Genomic DNA, 19,017 nt, shown 5'->3' with positions numbered 1-19,017 from the left:
TGTACAGGCAGTGGGGAAGGAGGCCTCTCACAGGTCTACGGATCCTGCTTTCAAGGCAGATAGTTGGGGGAGAAGGAAAGCTCTGCCTACTGTGGTCTAAGAGGGTGTGAATCAGAGTCTCTGGAAGACAGAATTCAAGGGGGGACTGAATAGTCACAGTTCATCTGTGCTGACAGTTGAATGTTCAATCAGATGTTGTTGACTCAGGTCCTAAGCACTGAGTGGATGGCATCTGCTCTGCTAGGGCAGCTGGTGGCTGAGGAATAGTAGAGGGTAAGGGGGAGGGAGGTCTTCACTGTGGGAAGAAGGCAGGCTTACCTCAGGGCGGATGTTTGGACTCCCTTCTTTCTGCTTTCAGTCAGCCTGGGTACCACCTCAGGCTTTACTTTGCCATAGTCCATCTGCACACTGTTCTCCAGCCTCAGCCCACACACTTTCTCTTCTTTTCTCCCTTATTCTAGTTCAGCATTACAGCACCTGCAATGGATTCTCTCTCTGTCTCTGTCTCTCTCTGTCTCTGTCTCTCTCTGTCTCTCTCTCTGTCTCTCTCTCTGTCTCTCTCTCTCTCTCTCTCTGTCTCTGTCTCTCTCTGTCTCTCTCTGTCTCTCTGTCTCTCTCTCTCTCTCTCTCTCTCTCTCTCTCTCTCTCTCTCTCTCTCTCCCTCTCAAAGCAAATACATCTGTAGAGAAGGGAAAGAAATGGAGGGACAAAGTCAAGACCTGTGGTAATGTCTAGGGAAAAGCAAAAGATAGGGAATCAAAAGGTTTTGTCCTACGATTTAGGATATCCTCTAAGAAATAGTTCCATTTTAGAAGAAGTGAATGTTTCTTCTATAAAGTTAAACTTCTTGAGTGAAGCATAAACAGGACAAGAGGAATAATAGAGAATATGAAAAGGGCATATTCTCTCAGGAAGAGCTAATGGATGCCAGAGACAGGAAGGAAAAGGAGATACAAGAGCTCCCTATCTTCAGAATTATTTGAATTACTTGGGGATTAAGTGCAGATTCAGCTCCTCTCAACAGAGTGTCCTCCTGTGGGAGACCAGATGGACTGAATCAAACATCTGATTGGGGCAGCTGTGGCTGTAGGCTTGCCTGTCCCCTTGGACAGCTTGGAACCTCCTCCTGCTCTCCGTGGCTCACTTTCGGTGGAATTCTTATCTGCAACACCAGCAACAAAGCAGAGATGTAATAATGATCCCGGGAAAGGAAGTCACTGCAGAGATTAAGGAAGGGGAAGGTGAGTGCCTGTGTGGGTGGGAGCCACTGCAGCAGGGAGGAGGTAGAGCCAAGGTGTTTAAGTGAGAGGAACAATAAGTACTAGGCTGGAGCAATTTTGAGATTAGGGCTTTGGTTCTTTTTTTATAAAAAGAAACAATCTTTGAAGAAAAAGTCATGCTGCTCTATTGTAATCTCACCTCCACTCACACAGTTCGTGCCATTTCATTTCTGACCCACTTTCTCCATCTCCTTCGTTTGCTGCCTTCAAGAGCAGCTTTAGCTCGCAACCCCAGCCAGTACCTTGCTTAAATTGCTTTAATCTCCAAGTGCTTCTTATATTGATTTTAAACAGTTAAGCTGCCAATCAACTCCTCTCCTTGTGCAGCAGCCGAGGGCAGAGAGATTAAAACAACAAACAAATAAGGCTGGAGTCAGGAAGTTGGTGAGAATTTTCAAATCCATGTTAGCAGCTCCCAGCAGCTTCTCTTTGTCCTTCCCACCATGGAGGTGCGAGATTGCTATGAAGAGATGAGGCCCAGATATGTCATGTTAAGAGGCGCCTGCACTTAATGAACAGTTGCTCTGTGTAGAGAATCATTTTAAATACTGCACTTATTTAAATCTCTCAATATCCTATAGGGAAATACAATCATTATACTCTTTTTGAAAGAAGAGAAAACTGAGGCATTGAATATGTGAGTGGTCCAAGGTCACATAATTAGTAAAGGGCAGAGCTTTACTCCAACATCAAGCTGGATCTAAGATAGGCACCAGCAACCAGTTGGCTCTGAGGACTGTCTTGCACAGCTACAAAAATCTCTGCTTGGGTGTAGTGCAGAGAAGAGCTGGAATACTATCTCATAGGAAATCAGAAAGTTAGCTGTAGTCAAAATGAAAGATATACCCACCCTTTAATTCAATAGATATGCCCCAAGCCCTCATTCTGTAGAAGCACTAATCCTGACCTTGGAATTGCAAAGATGGTTAAGGTAAAGTTGTAGCTTACAGGGAACTCAAATCTATAATGTAATCACAGATAATCCATCTTCTGGGGAAGATTATGGGGGAGGAAGACAAAAAGGTAGGCAGGTGATTAAGCAGTTTATCATCCTTCAAGTCATAGCTCAAAATGTACCTCTTCCAGAAAGTCTTCCCCCACTAACCCTGTTGCTTCCTTTTTTTTCTATTGAATACGGCAATGACTGGGTCCCATGTTTGTCTCTCACTACATCAGGGGCCAGTAAATAAAATCCAGAGGTCAAATGTTGCCCATGACCTGTTTTTATAAATAAAGATTTATTGGAACACAGCCACAGACATTTGTTTAGATAGTGTCTCTATGACTGTTCTTGAATTATAACAGCTGAGTTGAAGAGCTGCATCCAAGATCTCTGATGTGTTAAGCCAAAACTATTATCTGTTCCTTTTCAGAAAATGTTTGCCGATGCCTGTGTTAGCTTAGGAGATTTTTTAAGACTTGATGCTTGCCTCTCTTTTCTAAATCTGTAGTAGCCAGCATGACAGAAGTAGTGTCATTCTGGTTAAAGCTTACATTTGCCATCCTTGCTGTAGCATCCCTTCATCTTGGACTGGGGTAGAGTCTTAAAATGATAGATTTCTGCTGGGCAGAGAGGTGGGAGGTAGTTGCCAGAACTCCTACTCAGCTCTTCTGTTTCTCAGTTCAGGGCCCATCCCACCAGCCACACAACAAATTGGAATGGGAGATTTTACAAACAAACTCAAGTCTGCTGAAACTGCTGTGTAAGAATTAACACACAGAGGGTAAAGAGGATGGGGACAGGCAGAAAGAATGGAGGCAAAAGAAAAGCAGACTACAAGTGAGGTGACTTGCCACTTTAATTTTCCTCCGGGGTGACAGAACCTCTGTGACAGGTAGGTTATTTTGGTTCTTCATTAGGACTCTTATTAATAATGGTGTTGGAGGGCTCTAAGGGTACCTGCTGTGTGAGAGATCATAAAGTGCTGTTTATAATGTCACATCCATCTTGGGAGAATGGAACAGAAGGTGGTGTGAGTGTGGGTAAGCAGCAGATTGGATGGTGGGTAGAAATTACCTGCAAAGTTTTCATGTTCCAAGCTGGTAAGTAGCCCAGGGTGTTTGAACGAGCACTCCATCTGAGCAATTGCTGGCAAGAGGGTCATTTATCTTGAAAGAGAACAGCTTTACTTGAGTTGCAGCACCAGGAGAGGGCTCCGCTGGTCTGAATTCTGCTGCTGCCTTGGCCAGCAGGTTCCCCCAAATAGTGTGCGGGGAACAGCACAATTTTTGGTGGGCTGGCTGTACCCTGCAAAGAGACCAAGCTTCAGGGGGGAGATGTAAACCTGCTGAAAGGCACAACCTGAAACCCTAATTTGTATGACTAAAAGGTTGCTAGAGAGAGGCAGGTTTAACTTCCTTTCACTGTTGTTCTGGAAGATCTTGCTTTGCTGGGTTGCTCCTCATCTTGAATCAGAGGGCCCTGAATGCTCTCAGAGCTGGTGTTCTTCCTTTCCTGGAAAGAGCTGAGAATCTGCTTCCTTGTCATAGACTGGGGAGTCATCAGAAGTTCGGTTTTAAGAGGTACTGGAGGTCAACTCCTTTCTTAAAGTGCAGACCTTACCAGATGAATAGCTTACAAGCATAATAGCTTGGGCCAAATGAACTATTATTAGAAAGTTGAAGGTTACCCACTTCAAGTGTAGCAGTAACTGTCTTTTTTCATGCTGCAGAAGGAACCTAATCTTGTTTTCACACAATATGTCTTATGTTCCTGCAGATAGTATCCTTCCCATCCCTACCACCCACATCATGAGTATTCTTTTCTCCACGTTATGTAATCCCATTTCCATCAACCTTCTCCACAGACATAGTTTCATTTTCACTCAATATTTTAAGATATTTTCTTTTGGCCATGTGTCCACTTCTGCTTAACTTCTTTGATTTGCTATCCAGAATGGATGCAAGGATGTACCAGTCCTGTCCCCCTTGCTACACATGCTTCCCCAGGTAAAGAGCATTCAGAAAGTGACTGTCAGATATAAAAAAATTAATCAGCTCTCAAAGAGGAGGCCCCATGCTCTTGTTGGAAGTTCAGCTCCAAAGACTCAGACTCATTTAATGGAGAAGTTTAACTGCTATGAATCTTTTCCCTTTCAGAAGCACTCCCTCAGTCACTGGAACATTGAGTGTTCATGTTTTTTGTTGTTGTTTTTCTTAGATTTGGAAAATTTGTTCGTGAGTTTTGAAATTACCTCTTCAAAAAGATTGCTCTGGAAAACAAAACAAACAACCAAAAATCTAACCTGAATGGCTGAATTGAAAATGATTTTCCTTCAGTGAGTCTCTGCCATCTTAAACTATTCCTCTCTGAACCCATCCACACTTTAAAAATGCAGAGCTGGTTTTTTCAAGCTACACTGGGTTCACATATTTTTTTTTCTCTATAGTTTTGGCAAAAGACTTTACTCTCACAGGTATTCAAGTGATTCCCAAACTATTTGATGAACAAAGACATGTTTTTTTTCTTCTTTTTGTCGGCCAGAAGTTTCTAAACTTCGTCTCTTTGCTGATGCCTGTGTTAGCCTACAAAAATTTTTAGGACTAGATGCTTGCCAGAAGTTGTTTTTAAAAGAACCAAAATGCACAAAGACTGCAACACAGAAATCCAAAAACCTCAAAGCCAAAGCTATTGCCTCTCAATTTCTGGGTGAGGATCCTGGAGTAGATCAGAATGTGAGCCATGGCTTCCTAATGGCCAGCAGTCCACTTCTGCTAAATTGGAGGTGTCATCAAAATACTCTTTCACTTTTATAGAGGGTAGTACCAGAAACACAGTCACTGGAAGACTTGAAAATAATGTGTGTGCTGTTGACCTTTCTTTTTTATTTTTTCTATTTGCCTTGGCTTTTCAAAATAAAATTCCTAAAAATTTCAGTCTGAGTTACCCTGAGAGGAGGTGGAAAGAAGAACTACCTGACATTGCAGTTCAGAAAGCAAGGGAGCTGTGTTTCAGAGGAGTCTGTTGGAGAAGGCAGAACAATGTCAGGGAGAGAGTGGATCAGCAGCCTGGAGTGGGTCATGGTATAGCAACCTTCACCAGGTACTGAGGCATGCTGGGGTGTCTGGCACAGTCTACGGACTGCATCCCACAACCCCAAAGGGCTAGGAGAGTTTAGAGAGCCCTGCAGACACTAGGCCAGTATTTGACAGCTCCAAAGTCTCCCATTTTGATCTTAAAATTTCATGTGAATTGAAGATTGGACTTCATACTATTACAATCCATTAAGCCTAACCTACATTTGTTATAACACATCATCAATTTATTTGTCACTACGATTAAAGAAAAAACGAATAGTAAACTGTTATCCAGCATGGGTTTTAAACTCAGTCTAATGTCCAAGGTGTTAAAACATGAATGTCTGGCAGTCAATGAGTTTTCTATTGGTTATTGTCTGTATTTAATATAAACACATCCTTTTCATCTTCTCATTCCAATATTTGAGTAAATTTGCTTCACAAACTTGAGTCATGCTTTTCCTCTGATCTTTCATGCACTTCCTCATCAATTTCAGAAAAAATTTATATTGTAAATAGTTTTGAAAAAGGACATTTTCCTAAAGTTCATAGTATCACTTTGGGTGATGCATGGGTAAAGGAAAGACAATAGAATCTTTTTCAGTTAAAACTCCATGAACCCACGTGAACTGAAGCATGCGCTTAAACAAAATCCTATACACAAATTTACATAGCAGCATTTTTCTTAATAGCTAAAAATGTCAAAACGGACCGAATGTCTATCGACTGATGAATGAATAAATAAATTGCTATGCTCATACAATAAAGTGGTATTTAACCACAAAACGCAATGGAGTAATGATGTAGGCCCTAATGTGGATGAATCTTGAAAACACGGTGAGTGGAAGAGGTCAGTCATAAAAGACCATATGTGATTCCCTACACTTCCCTCCCTCCCTCCTACCTGCTTCTCTTGATCCCCTTCCCCTTTGAGATGGATTATCTGATTCCCTGCTTCCTATTATCCAGCTTTTATTTACACTCCTTCTTTTACACTGAGTTTCTCATATAAGAGAAATCATGTGATAGTTAAGCCTGTGTATCTGATTTATTTCACTTAAAGTTATAGTCTTAAGGTGCCCCCTTTTTCCAACAAATGCCTCAAGTTTGTCTTTCTCTATGCCACATTTCAATTTTTCTATTCATTTCTTGATGGACATATGGGACACTTCCAAGACATAGCTATTATGAACTGTGCTACTATTATCATGGATATGCATGTGCCATAGTAATTTGATGTCTTTAACTCCTTCATGAAGATACCTAGGAGAATAGCTGAGTCAAATGGAATTTTTAGTTTCTATTTTTGGAGAAATCCCCATAATGATTTCCATAGTGGTTGTACTAGTTTACATCTCCACCATCAGTATAGAAAGGATAGCGAATGAAAAAAAGAAAAGGAATTGGGATGTGTTATGTATGTATACCAACTCCACATGAGGAATGTACAACCCACATGTGCTAATAAACCCAAAAGACCATTTATTATATGATTATATTTATATGAAATGTACAGAATAGGCCAATCCACGGAGATATAAAGTTAGTGATTGCTGAGAGCTAGAAGGAGAGAATTAATAGACATTGCCTTTGAGCTGATGAAAATGTTCCCAAACTAGAGATTGGTGACAATTGCACATCATTGTGAATATGCTAAGAGCCACTGAGTTGTGTGTTTTAAAATGGTTAAAAATAGTTAATTTGATATTGTTACAGTTGACATATTGTGTCCACTTGGGGAGTCTAGTGGTTTGCCTAAGTGACTCAGCAGTTCTGCATCTTGAGGTAAGAAGGACATGCCCTTACCCTTCTGAGATGCTGTTCATTGTGTCAATTTGAGAAGTTTAACTACATGACTCAGCAGGGAGCCTGTGCAAGAGGAGGGCATGGAGATTATGTGAGTGCTATATGCCCCCTGGGTGGGGGTGGCCTGATTACAATATAAGGGAGGGAAAGAGGCTTGCTCTTCTCTGCCCCTCCTCCCTTTTGCTCTCGTTGTTTTGCTGTTTTCTGCTGCCATGAACGTTTGCCCTTTGCCATTTGCCACTCTGCATCGGAGCCAGCCAAGTGTGGACTGAAACCTCCACAAACTGTAAGCTAAATAAAGCTTTCCTTCCTTTATTTTGGGCATTGGGTATTTTGCCTCAGCAACAAGAGGAAAGTAACTAAGACAGATATTAAGCCAATTTTATTTTAATTTGAAAATGGGTAAAAGGTCTATCAAAAACTCCCATTCTTGTGCATTTGTTTGTATACTTTCCCAGTTAAAAGCAGAAGAATCACTGTTGTAAATAGATTTATGAGGATGTTAAGCCCAGCCTCCTTAGCTCTCCCTTGTTCCTTCTCCAAAACGTGACTCCTGAGGTGCTGCTGAGAACCCTGGGCATCTGAGAAGTCAGTGTGAAACCCACTACCATAACCTGTCTGACCTGAATGGGTTCTGCCTCTATCCTTCTCCTTAGTGTAAGGCAAGGCCGTCTTTCTCCAAAAGTAGGTTCCCTGCGTGGTGAGATCAGTGTGCTGCTCCAACACACATCCCATTCAAAACTATTTGAGGCATTAAGAGCCTCAAAATTTCCAGAACTGAGATTTCAGCACCCACCTTCACTATGCAAGGCCAGCTATGAGGATAAAAGAAACATCATGCGCTGTTAGAGAGATTTTTTTGCTCAACCTCAGATTCCACACAGAACAAGGCATATTCAACACACATACATATAGGTGTGTGGTTTGCTCGGTCATAGGTCAGAAATGCTTTGGTTAGAGATTCATGGTCTTGCCTGCCTCAAGTCTAGTGTCTCTTAAAAACTGTTCATAAGAGACTCACTTATTACTTTTTCATGCTAATTTACCTGCCTCTCACCTCTGTATCCCTGGGTTCATGGCTGACACAGTGCCTCTTGCTCTGACCTGGGCTGGACTGTTTCTCACTTTTGCCATTGGCAGCCTTGTTGGTGGTCTGCTTACTGATGATCTAGGTAGTGGATGGCAGAAGTAGCCATGAGGCCCAACCTCCTCCCACCAAGAAGGAGCCCATGAACCTGTTTCTTCTCTCCTTAAGTTCTTTTGTCTACTTAATATCCCCTCTCTTCTTCTTCTCTAATTAACTCACTCATATCTTTTGGTCTAACTTAGATTTAGAAAATGAAGGCCTTAGCATATGTGGAAGGAATCATCTTACCTCCTACACTATGCATATAATAATGCCAGACCACACAAGATAAAAACAAGCAATACACAGCAAGTCTCAATGAGCTACAAGTGAAATCTGCAATGCCACTGTGAAGGGAAAGCCTTGAGCTGGAACTATATATGGAAACTGGGGGAGGTTATCAGTATATGGATATGAGTCATATAACCTGAGTGAACTTGAGCCCTGGAAAAAGACAGCAGCCTCAAAGAATACCCCATCTATGAAATGGGGACACTTTGGTAACTCCCACGCACAGGATCTTAAGTGGAACCCTTTGAAAAAGGAGAATCTTTGGCCTAGGCCAAAGATATCCCTGGAATTTAACTTTACATAATCTTTGGAGCATTAAGACTTCAAAATGAAACATTAATATTAAGAATAAGCCTCACATTTGTGAAATCTATAGGGATGCTTCTATATTGCAGAACATAGAATATAATAACAAACGGTTACCCAGATGACTTCCTAGTAAAAATTATGTACCACACAGGGAAACAAATCAAAATGAAGGGGAGTTTGAGTATATGAAACAAGTAGCATTTCTGCTATAGAATGGGATAACTGTGCCATCTAAAAGAGATTTAAAAGTAACTATGTTTAAAATTGTGAAGAGATTAATGAAGGTAGAACATATAAAGTAAAACCAAAGGAATATATAAAATGAATTTTTGAAACATTAGTAAATAGAAATTCTAGAAATCATTAGTGAGCAATGTAGTTGACTAAAAATAATTAGTAAATTAGAATATAGCTATGTGGATACAGGGAGGTGAAAGATAAAATTCTGTGTATATACTAGGTAAAATAAGGACAGGTCCCATAAATTTAATAGAAAGAAAGTAAAATGGGGAGAGATATTCAAAGGAAGTAAAGCTGCTATTTTTCCACTTTAAAAATATCTGATAATAACTTATTGAAACCTGGGTAAGAAAATAAAAACAAGCTCATACCCAGTAAATCCTATACAATATGATAGACTGTCCAAGGAAAGTTCTTTAGAACTGCAGAAAGAACAGAAAGATGACCCACAAAGTGATGGCTATTAGATAGACAATTATAAGTGAACATTCTATACTCAGGTTGGTCCATCATCTGGATGTAAAATTAAAACAAGAAGCACTTTTAAATAGAAAAAAATTGGTTGGCTACCCAGTGATCTCTCCAAAAGGACCTGCAAAGGAAAAACTGGAGTTTAAAAGATAATGAACATAAATAGGAAACGTGAGATATAAGAAGCATTCTTGAGAAAATAGCATTAAAATAAATACAGTTTGCACTAAATAAGTATAAATATCAAATACATACATGTACACGCAAATGAACATAGACTAAGGGAAGAGTTAGAAAGATATAGAAATAAAATAGTAGACAGTTGTATCAAAGACAGAGAGAATAGTTTTATAGTTAAAAAGTCCTATGTACCTCATAGTATTCATATAGAAAACACAGATGTTGATTAATTTGAAGGCTTATTAAGTGTAGCATACATGTTAAAATTGAACAGTATTTTCTAATTAACCCAAGTGCAATGTATAATATCCAATTACAAAGAAGCAGAAAATACTGTAAATCTAGTAGAAGGCAGTAATAAATGCAAAACAAAATCAAGGTAAGTCAAACTAATGGAATCCTACTTAGCAATGGCAATGGACGCCTATATTTGAATGTATTATCATGGGTAGACCACAAAAACATGCCATTCAGATTAAAAGAGATTTCAAAATGTTCATGTATGATATTAACATAAGTACCTTTTGAACACTTGCTAGGTAGGTGTTATTTGTGGATGTGTATGAATATAGAACTATGATTGTGAATTGCTAACACCCTACCAGGATAAGAGCTGCTTCTAAAGATATAAGGAAGAGTTTAGCATTGAAAACATCTACAAAGTTTGCTACTGTATTGGTAATGTTTAATTCTGTGTAAGTTTGGAAATTATGAAAGAATTTTGATGTTAATTAAATGCTATTAGCATATTGACTGTTTGATTGTAAACATTCATTATAATTCACTATAAATTTGAAATATTCCATCCCTAGAAAGAAGATTCAATTCAAAATGCCTCTTGCTCACAGATACTTCCCCGACTGTTGATCTCCAGACTGCATGTGATACCTTTCTCCTATACATTCACAGCATTATTACCTTACCCCATGAAAACACCTATTATATGGGGGAGCAGATAGTATTCTCTAGAAGCAGAGCCTGAGGCAGTGGTTTGTATCTACCTGCATGTGATTTACAGAAAGAAAGTATCTCAGTAAAAATCTATGTAGGCATGGTTTCAGGTGTTGCCTAGCATCGGCATGAGCCATAGGATCTGGGCTTTGAACTAAACCAATAGCACTGGGCTGTCTTCCTTGAGGGTAAGAATAGTATCTTTGGTACCTCAGTGTCAATTTGGCAGTGTCAGCCCTACTGGAAGTGAGTGGCCTTAAGCAACCAACTGTAGTCCTCCCAAGAAGAGAAAGTTAGTAGCTCTACACTGAAAATAGTCAATATTTACAACAGCAAACAGGGCAGCAAACAGCTTCTCCCACCTTGTGTCACCTTTGTGCATTCATGTATCTCTATTTTTCCACACTGTGAGTTCCTGAACTCAGGGGCTAGGTGGGAGAAATCAGGCCTGACCAAACGCTATTTAGCTTTCTGACCTCCAGACTTGTCCAAATCCAACCAAGTTCTATGACCTAGAGTTTCTAACTCATGTTTAATGATCTGAAATAACCTGGAATATAATGAGTCAGCAATTTTGGAAAGACAATGGAAAATGTCAGTTCTTGCTCCTGCATTTCTTTACTCATAGTTAGGATGCTGAACTGCTGACATCCTTGTAGAGATGCACACATGCATACGTTCATTCAGCAACACCATTTAACCCCTGCTGTGTTCTCGGCACTGTCGCAAACTTTCTGAAGCTGCGGCATTAGCACGGGATTAAAGTGGGCTAGAGAATGGTGACTGGGATCAGACCCTGTATTACTTTGGACGCTTTCTTATTATATTTTAATTTTATTTCAGACAGAAAGAGAGGTCATCAGAAGTTTAAACAGAGAAGCAAGATGATGTGATCTGGGTTCTTAAAAAATTAGTCTGCTGACGTAGAGAATGAGTTGGAAGAAAACAGGTATGCAATGGGAAGGAAGAATAAATAAGCTGCTGTCCTTTTGTCACAGGAGGGTAGATTTAGTAAGCCTGACAGATTTTACTTGTTGAGGGTTGGAGGGATAAAGCTGGGAGAGAAATTGGATATGAGGAGTAAAGGAGATGAAGACAGAAGATTCCAGATTTCTAAAGGGGTGTATAAAACAACCACTAAATATTAACTATGATGAGGAAAATGGAGTAGAAATTTATTCTGACCAAGAGAACCGGGGGAAGGCCCTTTTGGTTCAGTGGAGATAGAATCTGGACAGAGTTATAAGTGAAGACGTTTACAAAATGAAATGGGAGGAAGCAGGGTGTTCAAGGCAGAGAACAAGCTGAAGAAAAGGTGCAAGTGATGCCAGAGGATGTGGTTTACAAAGAGACAGGCCAGAGTGTGACCCTGGGCATGCCAATGGCAGAGTTGGGGATGCTCTCTCCAGGAGGTTAGGCTGAGAAAAGCAGGAGCCATGGGGAATCAAAGCGTTTGGAACTAATCCTGTGGAAAGGACAATTGTTGGCGGTTTTCGGGCAGTGGAGTAACATGTTCAGACCTGTTTTGTTTTGTTTTAGAAAAATCTCCAGCACTTTGGGAGTTCTGTAAGGGAGAAAAAAATAGTTGCTGTTGGAGAAAGAGACATTTTGGGAAAATTGAAATATATGCAGTCTTTTTTTAGCATCTCTAACAGATCAGTTTAAGAATATGAGCATGCATTACTTATAATTTGGGTTGTTTTTAAAAGGATCATATTTGTTATATATAGAACTGTGAAGGCCTGGGGAATCAGAATAGAGTTGATTTGCCCGTTAGGGTGGAGGCGGGGTGTAGAGCTTACCCTCTGGTCAAAAACATTGTCTTGTCAGACCTTGCCATCCCTAACACAAATGTTTACATCTCTTCTATAATTAACAAAAGCACTGCTGGTTTTGTTTTTGTTGTTGGATGGCCTGCTTGTTATCCCACTGAAGCGTCCTTTGGACCAAACAGTAAAGAATCTACAGGACAGCATATTCTATTCATGGTATGAATTACTATTTCTTCTCTGTTTTGTACTTTATACACAGTTTTAAAAATTAAAACTGTTCTTAACAAGGATTCGGCAAATTTGTTCTGCAAAGAGCTAGGTTTTGTTTTGGCTTTGTGGCTGTAGTCCTCTGTCACAGCCAGTGAACTCTGGTTTTAATGCAAAAGAATCCAAGGACAATATGTAAATAAGTGGTGATGGCTGTATGCTAATGAAGCTTTATTTACAAAGACAGGTGATGAGCCAGTTTGTTGACCCTTTCCTAACACCCCCAAATTTTATAGCACAAGGTGTTATAGTTACTCTTAAAAATGTTTATCTCTGCTTTTGGGTACTACACACAGTCTGTAGAACATTGTGATATTTATTTATCACTTACAAAGTTTGATCAGTTACACTTATTTACATGCAGTGCAATTAGCACCTAATAAAAGTGAATGACTGGTATTGCAGCCTGCTTTCCTAAACAAGGATATAAATACTTGTTGCCAAATTCTAAGTGTTTGTTTTTAACCTTCCTACAAAACTAATAAACTGCTTCCTCCCATAAAATTTTCACTCACTCTAGCAGAGAAAGAAAGGAGAAAGCTGGAGGCAGAAGAGGAACAGGAGACCAAGAACGGAGACATGAGGAACGAAGGGCAGGTGAAGCATTACTTCTTGCGGATTTTTGTTTGTTGGTTTTTGTTGTAGTTGTTAGAACTCATTACATACACTTTGTGCCAAAATATTGCAAATATTAATTCCCTAACCAAATCTATAAAGCTATGGTTGTCATTTAAATATGAACCATGAATCTTTTTGTTTCTTTTGGGTTTTTGAGACAAGTTCTCACTATGTAGCCACAGACAAACTCAAATATGAGTGCTAGGATTACAGGTGTGCACCGACACACTCACGAGGGAATCTTGTAGGCGGGGTTCCTAAAAGACAATGGCACGGATAAACTTTGGAGTACAAATAGAGCATCTGAAAGACAATCCCAGGAAAAAAAGGGCGACAGTGGGAAAGCCATCCAACAAAGAAAGTCAGTAATGGATGTGCCTCCAAAGAGGCAACTGACTCTCAGTTCCTCTAGAGACCATCTCAGAGACTACAGAACACAGAACACACAGAACAACTGTCCCACTGATGATCAAGCAAAGGAGTATTGGTCATTAGCTCTCATTTCTTGTGGTTTAAATTTGCTAACCGCTCATTAATCCCTTGGAACTTCTAGCCTGCGTCACATGTGACCTTAAGAAAATACCATTCCTCAGGAGAAAGAGAGCCTTTGAGGAGAGACTAATTGATAGTGGACACAGGAAGAGGATGGTGTCTACAGGAAGTGCCTAACGAACCTTCAGATGGTCTCTGGCACAGGCCAAGGGTTTATGGGTACAGCACCAGCAATACAGGCTACGAATACTAAGAGGAAAGTCTTTAATGTCTAATCCCATTTTTTCCTGATTAGTGTTTATTATTTCTTCTTTCTCTCTGCTCATTCAAAACCATTATCAGTCCTGAAGCCAAAAAGAAGGCTGGTATCAGTTTTTAGAAAGGAGCTTTAACTAATCATCCTTCACACTTTTTTAAGGCTCCCTTTTTCAGTATGTCAGCACCTTCCCTAACACAAAGCCTCTGGTTTGCATCTGTGATGGACTGGTAAAGAACGGGCCAGGAAGTCAAAGCAAGGCAGTCACAATCCGAGAAAGTCATTCCCAGCCTGATTACTTTTGTGGAATACAAACACAGGATTTTTCCATTAAAAAAATTCAGGATTTACTAAGTAGCCAACCCAATCGGTATTACATTTCATAAGTAAGGCCACTTACTTTGTTTGGAAATTTAGAGGTAGACACCCAGGTATTGGGAGAAAAGTATTCAGAAAAATCTAAGAAGTCTTTGTGGTTTAAACTGTGTACTCACAGGCAGGGCTTTTAAAAGTTGATTGAATTGGAGCTATGGCTAAATGTGCTATTGGGCAGTGAGGCCAGGCTGGGTGAGGTGGTTACTGGGCTCTGACCTGGAAGGGTCCATCTTCCTCCAAGGCTCTTCCCTTCTCTCGCTGCTTCCTGGTAGCCATAACATAAGTTGCTTTCCTTCGTTATGGCTCATTGCCCTACTGTTTCTTCCTGGGACCCCACAGACCATAGACTGTAATGATAAGCCTAAGTAAACCTCTCCATCTTTAAGGTATGTGTGTCACATATTTGTCTCAGCAGGGAGGGAAGTGAATAAGATATGGATTTATACAGTGTTATCTGATACCATTTTCATTGTTGTTTTTAATAACTATTACGTTTTTAACACACCTTCCATTTCTCTGCTTCAAATTCATCTCCCAGAATTGGAGTCAGCAGCACTGGATTATTTATAGCACAAGGACGAACATATGGGAAAGGAGTGAGGCTTTGTTTCTGCTTCTTCCAGAGGGCAGATCCAGAGCTGAGTAGGGAGAAACTCCCAAAATCGGGATCAAGTGCAGTTTAGAGAGAACCTTCCAGTGGTTTGCATCAAGACTGAATCTATAGTGCCCTGTGAAACAGTAAATTCCCCACCAGTGGAGGTGCTGGCTTCTCATTTCTTGCAGATAGTGGGAGCTGTGGTCTTGGGTCCAGGATGAGAAGGGGTGATCGATGAAATAACTTTCTGGAATGTGATAGCTTGGCCTCAATTATGGCTCTGCTACTGTACCTACTCTGAGCTTTGTTTCTTGAATCTGTAAAATGGGCATATGGGTAGTATATTATTACGGGTTTTCTTTGTGTATTTCCTAGCATAATATATGTAAAATGTCACATCGTACTATTTACCAGTTAATGTACTAGCATTGTTTTCCACAAGGTAGGACCTTATATAGAAGTTCTCTCGGTAAGCACATATTCCATGTTCTACTTTAGGTTTGAACCAGACACTGAAATATAAAACTGGATTTCATGGGTTCTTTGCTACAAACCTTTTTCAAGATACACACTAGTCCAGGGGTGATGAGCAGGCACAGTAAACCTCCCAGGCAAACAAACCCCAAATATTTGTCTAGCAAAAGAAAAATGAATATTAAATTAGCCTTATAGGAAAATGTCTTAAAATTTTGTCCATCAGTGCACATGAGAGATTCACTAGTCCTAGACCCAAGAAAACAGAACTTGAAAAAAAGAGGCTGAGAAGGACTGTTATTGGACCATTTATTAAATATCAGACTTCACCTCAGATACTTTCTATGCTTTGCAGTATTTAATCTGCTCACTTACGTTATGAAATAGATATTGCTATTATTATCATCATCATTTAAAGAGGAGAAACTGAAGCTTGGAGAGATTAAACTAGTCATCAGAGGTCACAAATTGCACATGAGGAAGCTTCTAGGGTAATTGTTTCCCTTGCATGGAGAGATTGTTGGGAAAACATTGATTTACCCAAAGAGGGAAACGGTCTGGCCTCAGTCTCTCAGCTTTATGGGGACAGCTATGTATCTTAGACCTGAGGTCTGCTGCTGATGTGTTTTTGCCCTTTGTGTTTCTCCATCTGTAACCTGGAGTTATACTAGTCTACAAAATTGAATAATATGAAATGGGGAATGAGAATAGAGGGGGCAGTTGTCATGGAAACACGGGAGTCTTTGTACAGTCTGACTCGGAGTGGGGACACTCTCCTGTGACAGTGTATGAAAGTGGGAAGATGACATGTGACGGCCCTTCTTCAAAAGCAATGGTGATTGGACTGGGGTCATAGAAATAGCTTAGCAGGCCTGGGCCCAAATTGAGTGTTGTTTTCCAGCTCTGTGATCTTGGACAAGTCACTTAACTTCCCTTGATTTCAACTTCCTTTTAAGTAACATGCCAACTTTGTAGAATTTCTGTAAATGCTGAATGAGTTAAGTGTCAGATATCAAGGAAAACATTTCAGAAGGTTAATAGTATCTGACTCTTCCTGTAAACTTGGATTTATTCTTCTACTTGTCTCCACTGAAGTTGATCTGACATGATGAAAGGACCAAAACTCGTCTATTTTCCTGATTTGGCAGCCAAGTCTAGGAGGAACTAAGTACTTCTGCCAACTTCAGCTAGGTCTCGCTTTGTGGAAAATCAAACAAACAGAATCATATTCCAAATCCCCACAGGAGGAAGCATGTGTGGGGGTCACTCTTGCTCTGTCAGCTACTGGCTTCCTTTCCTGGACATTTAAAAAATATATTCACTAGGAAAACAAACCCTTTTGTTGTCCAACATAAAAGCAGGGAATAGAAAGAGATATCCATTTCCTACTCTTTTATTGTTGATACTTGTCCAAGTTTGATTTGGAGAAAGCACTATCAGAGTTAGAGAACTGGCAACTGAAAAACAGTGATACTCAGGGCCTCTGAGAATATTCTAGCCTAAGACTTGTAAGCAGAAACCCCTGCAGAAAAGAGGTCTGGACCCTGGCAAGAGAAGAGGATCTTATTGTGGTATAGTAGAGTTTCTCTGTGCTGCTTAATTGTTCTAAATACATTAACTGGAGTTTGACACTTGTTCATATACTTCATGCTTCTACTCAACCATCTCCTCCCCCTTTTTCTCCCTGACAGATGGACCAAGTTGGACTTGTAAATGTAAAATCTACAAGCTTCCAGCAGGTAAATTCTAGAGAAAACTTCTGACATGGTGAGGGGGTGACTCTTCCCCTCTTTCATAAATGTGTGCTCTTGGAAACATGACTATGTCCTTGGAGCTTCTGCTTCTTCCACTCTAAAAAGAGGGTAATGCAGCCTATCTCAAAATTCATTAAGAACAGAGACTTACTGCCAACTTACAAATCAGTGAATATATATTAGGCACCATTCTGAAGACTGGAGAGGAATAAAAGTGTCTTCCAAGGGCCACTGTTTTTGTAGAGAAGTCAGATAATCAACATGCAAGCAAATAAAATACTTTCAGCTGAAAGAAGATAAAAGCAGAGTCCTAAGATACAGAGTAATGAAAACAGAACTCTAGATAGTGGTTGCAGAAGACCTTTGATGAGTTGGCATTGAAGTTGAGTCAGGAGTGTTGGGAATGTTTTGGTTCAGCAAATATCCCAGAGAAAGATATACTTAGGAGAAGACATAAGTGGGAAAACCAGAATGAGAAACACAATTTGGAAAGTTAGAGGACTGTGTTAGTGGTTTATGAATAAAGGGATAGGAGCTTTTAAAGTTTTAGCTAAAGAGAGTGATTGCCTGGATTTCTCTCAGCTCCAAAATGAAAATCTCATGGAAGAGAATTATTGCTTCAGTTTGGGCATGTTGTGCACCTCTATACCTGTCAACTCCTGCCAAAGGATCAGGTTGATTTCAGGACATGAAGTTCTCTTGAGAATTGAATGCCAGAAGTGAAGAGGAAAATGTAATTTGCAGAACAAATGGAGAATGCTGTTTCTCAAAATTAAGGAAGGACAACAAGTGCTTAAAATAAGTTACTCAGTGTACCAGGTTCTGTGGATCCAAAGAAATATGTCCTTCATGGCTATCTTTTCAAGTAGGTTCAGTAGATAATCCTAATTCCACCTTAGAATGGAAGAACCATGGTAAAGAGACTCAAGAGTGTTGTCTAAAGTTACAAAGGAGCTAAGCAGTTCAGCAAGATCTGGAAACAGATTTTATATCTAAATTCAAAGACTCTAAGCATCTAATTCCTGTTCATTTATCCATTTGTGTTTATTGCATATTTACTATATTATAAGGGTTATCTTATTCTAAAAGGATTATGTCCTCAAAGAATTTTGAATAAAATCTCAACTATTATATTTTGGAAATTCTAAAATTGTATCCGATTTAAAAGAAATCTTGAAACACGGAATTTATTAAAATGTCTTTGACCCTGAACTTGCTATCTACTGTGTGAAATACTAATCCAAATTCCTTTTAGTTATTCCTTATTCATTGGAAAATTATATGTAAAATATCTGGCTGAAGGTATAATGGAATGTACAAGGAGCTAAAGTTGAAAATACAGTTTAAAGCTAACCTCTTCTGTGTGATTTTAGGCAAATAACTTACTATAAGGACATTAGCTTCCTATTTCATTATCTACAAAATGAAAGAGCTTTGGCTAAATGAGGCTAAAATTTTTTTCTGCTCTAGTAGTCAGTAATTATATTTGGAATCCCTGATGATGTGAAAGTTATAAACAGGAATAAGAATGGTTCCTTACTTCAAGGAATTTTCATCTGATTTGCAAAAGGAGGATATTTGCGCATACACAAGTACACGTATGGCACCCACCCCATAGACACTACCCAGGACTGTAAATGTGTGGTTATATAGTTCTAATTATATACAACCTTGCTCATCTCAAGGTAGGCCTAAAGATAATATTGTCTGATTGTTCTATAAGGAACACAACCACACAGAAAA

The sequence above is a fragment of the Chinchilla lanigera genome, unplaced genomic scaffold, assembly GCF_000276665.1.
Source record: "Chinchilla lanigera isolate Chin_1 unplaced genomic scaffold, ChiLan1.0 scaffold00018, whole genome shotgun sequence".
NCBI lineage: Eukaryota > Metazoa > Chordata > Mammalia > Rodentia > Chinchillidae > Chinchilla > Chinchilla lanigera.
Note: the sequence above shows the minus strand (reverse complement) of the source record.